Raw genomic sequence first — 4,532 nt, 5'->3', positions numbered from 1 at the left:
AAAATACCGAGGTTGCTCAAATTTTCTGCTGCCTTTTGGGAAAACGCCTATCTGCTCCAAGAACTCTCTGTTGTTCACAGAGCCCACTGAAGAGTCCAGCACACAGACAGTTCCACTGATCTTTGTGTGCTGAGGCTGAACAACTTTGAGCTTTTGACTACAGCGATCCTGATACTGCTACAGTACAGTGTCGGTTTTACACCCGATGCCCTTTACAAATCCAGATCTGCTATATTACACAGTAGATTCAAGGGGCTGGAAAAAGACGCAGCAAGGCAGAATTCTGCATTAGGGTTAAACAAAGGTGTGCGAGTGTTATTGGATGTAGGAGAGGGTACCTGTGACATACGCCATCTCCATTTGACAGTTAAACTTAAAAATTGGGTGGCTTTTTTAAAATCCACATCTGGGTGCTGGATGTTGCCTTTTATTTCGCTAGTATTGCTCTTCCTTGACTGTGTTTGGGAACAAAAGTTAGCATAAAACCACCAGGTCTCTTCTGCAACCACATGAAGTTCTGATTGTTCAACTCTTAGGCTACCATATGATTTCTGAAACTGAAATGCCTTAAAATAATTAACTTTGATGCAAGAACAGCAATGTTTGCAGCCTTAGGCTTGTAGCTGTGAATGGTTACATTTGGGATGCCAATTTTGCAGTGAGCTTTCTACTTGCTTCTGAAGGGAAGAGATAAATGCTGTTTGTGAGAGACAGAGCTTTGGGTTTCTCAAGCAACAGCCAGCATTAGCAGGTAGGTATAAAACAGAATCATCACATTGGACATACCACTAGTCCCACCGAAGCCCGATATTAGCTGATTTACCCTTGGTCGCACTCAGCCACAAGTCAGCTGGCAATCAAACACTTTTAGCCAGCCCCAGTAGGTGGAAGGTGGAAAAGTGGGGATTTAGCTCCGCAGTCAAGACTCTTCTAAGATTTTATCTTGGTGAAGAACTGCATTTTATTAGTTGTCATGTATGTCACAGTGATAAAAATGAATTATATCGATGAAGTAGGACTTCCACCTGCTCTGGATTTGTCTTGTGACTTCCCTGTGTGACGGAACCTTGAAATAAATGATTTCCACTCTGGGAAGCGCCTGGTTTAAAACAAAAGTGAAACCAATGAACAAACTAGTCAAACTTCTGACTCTTTAGGAGGGAGGGAAGTAGTAAATAATGTTGCCTTAGAGCAATTTCTCCCTTGTCATCCCTTTTCCCCTTGCAGTTTGCTGTCACTAATCACTGTGAGCCAGACTGCGCACGTCAAAGAATCCTTCAGACGGAGTCAGTGGGGCTGCTCATGTGAGTAATTTGCAATGCACGCAGACAGGGACATCGGGCCCAGTGCTATTAGACTCATTTCAGCTATAAATTTTCTGGGCAAGGACTTGCATTTCTTGTCAGTAAAACACTGGGTACATATCTGGTGCTGTGCTTTTTTTTTTTTTTTTTCCCTTTCTACGACTTCTCATTTTCTCTCACCGTTTTCTTCACACACAGAGAGCACCACGAGAATGAGAGCAGCAGCAGCTCTGACGAGCGATGCTAACATGCCTTGTTTCTCCGAGGGACTCCTTTGGATGATTTAGCAATGTCACTCTGGCTCTAAACGTTCCTTTTGAGTCAAGAGCCTCATGGCTGATAGCGGGTTGGGAAAGGGAGAGCCCAGTGGCAAAGGCAGGAAAAAAAGTTTCATCAGTGGCTGGCGGCAGCAGGAGAGTCCGGTTGTGCCGGTGAGCCAGCCGAACCACTCGCTCCGCTTGCTTATTCCTGCCACATACAGGCATGTGCAGGCAGGGAAAATTCCTAGCTTTGATTGCGTGTGAGGAAAAGACCTGCTTCTGCTGCCACGGTAAACTCCGAATAAAATCTCACAAAGTGTAATCACCAAAATCCTGGGATGAAATGCTTCTGCTTAATCCCTGACAGGTCTTGCTCTTTTCACTCGGAGAAAAGTGGTCATTCATGGTTTTTTTCCCCCCCAATTTAATTATCAGCTTTGATGTGTCTATAATGGGAATAATGGCAGAGAATTCGAGGTCTTCTGTCTGCACTGCTACCTATACACTTGCATATAAATAGCACTTTTGTTTCACAGGTTGGAATAATGGCTGAAGAGACATACCAACGGTGCAGTAACTCTTTGTACCAGATCTAAGAGGCCTGCAGTAAGAAAAATACCACTTATGCTTTGCTTTCAGGCTGAAACTCACCCCGTGCAGAGGTCTAGCCCAGGGCAGAGGCCCCGCTTAAATCCTGCTAAGCCCTCAGAAAGGTTTTCCAGTTTCCCCTCTGATGGGTACAGGGATCTAGAGGGGTTTGCGTCATGTTCACGGGTAAAGGCACGTAAATAATACTTTTACAGCTCAGGTATGTGTCGAAATATGCAACCCGACGGCAGACAATTCTACTTTATTGTGCAGATGCTTGTTCTGAACCACATGGCTGGTAAGTCATGAAATATTAATGGCCATGCAAATCTTCTCTTCTGTATCACAAGCTTTTCTGTGTTCCTGACCCCTGACTTCCTTTAATCATCTCCTGGGTGTGTGGTCTGTTACTATTCTGAGATATCTTGTGAGCAGGGGCAAAGTAATTACTCGATCCCTGTCTGCCGCAGGAATCTTTTTGAAAAGAAAATGGATAACTTCAGAGACGCTTCCTTCTTGCATTAAAATCAGCCCCACCTGCTTGCTTCACAAGATTTCTCTTTTGGTGGCCTGAATGCAGACCTACAGTGTTTGGTGCTATTTTCATGACTGTAAAAACAGCCCTCTTGGATCTCCTAAGTCATCGCCTGCTCCTCTATAGATTAAATACAATTTCTAGTCAGGTGTCTTCTCCCCTCCCCTCCCCTCCCTCTTCTACGGATTTTGCTTAAGGCATCCTTACAAATAAGCTACAACTCCAACCACCAGACATTTCGTTGTGGTTTGTTACAGGAAGGCCCAAAGATCTTTCAACCAGCAGCTGTAGTGCTTGTTAGCTATAGGGTTACCTTAACCATCTCCCTAATTAATTAGACTGATTATTAATGCCTGAAATGTGAAGTTTTTTAAGAACCGGGGCATGTATTTTTGGCAGAAATCTCCTTTTCTTTCTCTACCTGTTCTCTAACATCCCAAATACTAAAAATAATGATGTTACCATTGAGGGGAAATATGGAAATGCTTCCTAGCTCTCTGCCAAACACAGGAGAGGCCAGTGATTTGGTGCCATGTGGGTCTGATGACCAAAGGAGAAGCAGCTGTACGAGTGATCCGGCCGGAGAGAGAGAAGTAAACATGGAAGAGCATTTGCCATACGGGAGCTATTTTAGTACGCCAGCATGATGAAAGTATGGATGTGAGGAGGTATTTTTACAAGTGAGATTTTAGTGACTGCCAAGAGCATAGTGTAACCCTTGGCTCACACAATAATGACCACAGAGTTTAAGACAAGGTTATTAAATATTGACCTACAAGGGGTTTCTGATTTCTGGAGCAATTTTGCCCAAGTGCAGGAGTCGGCAATGCAGCACCAAACCCAGTGTTTTTAAAATGGTGGTTTCATATAGATAAGGAGATGGGGAAGACTAGCTAAGGTCAAAACATCATCATCAGAGCAGAGAAAAAGGCACTAAGATACCTCAGGTGTTGGTAATATCCCACTTCTTAATACCTGAGATTAAACAGAAACAGAAGAGCCTTTCTGGGGCTCTGCCGTTCAGTCCTTGGTCAGTCCATGCCATTTCTGAGAATCAGGTGCCAGCCTGGGAAGAATCCACACTCTGAATTTTAAAGGTGCAAAGATATCTACCTCACCTTTCATTTTGGTCAGCTGTTAGGTGCCTACGTGTCTTTAAAGGCAAAGGTGTCTGCCACTTTTCAGACTTCTGGTGTCATTTGTATTTTTCCAGCCCTTGTCTCTGCTTTCTAGCTGCCCAGCCCTGTTCTTCATTATTTTTCTTTCTTTCACACTTTTCTTGGTTTTTTTTTTTTTTTTGCTCCCGAAATGACCTCAGTGACTTCTGGGTCCCGTGAGAAAGGCAGACCCACAGCTTGGCTCACACAAACGACAGTCGTGAAACAACATTATTCAGTGGCTTAAAACCTGTCAGCCTCCAACCCGAGGACCACCCGCGACTTGACTGTGCCCTGTGCCGTGGAAAGCTGACATGTCACCAGCCGGTCGGTGCTGTGGGAGCTGTGGAGAAAGCAGCTGGAGCAGCGAAGCCAGAGCATTCCTCCCGGCCCTGCTGCAGCGCTACGCTGTCTCGCCACAGGATGACTTATACGTGTCTGAACGATGGTAATAAGTCCAGCTGCAGGTGTGGCCCTCCCTTAGCTTGCAAAGTGACAAGTGCTAACTCTGGTTTTGGAAAGAGATGAGCTCTGATCAGCTGAAAGGAGCAGTGAGTAATCCTCATCTACGTGGCTTTGTAACTAAGCTGTGAGTCACTCTAATGCGCAATATCCGAAGTGCTGACCTGCCCATCTTGTGCTGCCTCACTTGAGACTCCAAGTTAACCTGCAGCCTCGGTGTGCCTCA

At 45.0% G+C, this 4,532-nt stretch overlaps 1 long non-coding RNA gene across 1 annotated transcript; it reads left to right on the top strand.

The window, feature by feature from the left end:
- Window positions 1–1,834: 1,834 nt before the first annotated feature.
- LOC309669736 lies at window positions 1,835–4,253 on the top strand. The gene is made up of 3 exons (XR_014268937.1): window positions 1,835–1,854; window positions 2,101–2,170; window positions 4,006–4,253. It is a non-coding gene; the product is annotated as an uncharacterized lncRNA (long non-coding RNA).
- Window positions 4,254–4,532: the final 279 nt, after the last annotated feature.

Source organism: Vanellus vanellus (genome assembly GCF_965231255.1).
Source record: "Vanellus vanellus genome assembly, chromosome: 3".
NCBI classification, from domain to species: domain Eukaryota; kingdom Metazoa; phylum Chordata; class Aves; order Charadriiformes; family Charadriidae; genus Vanellus; species Vanellus vanellus.
This window is presented reverse-complemented; position numbering and strand designations above follow the sequence as displayed.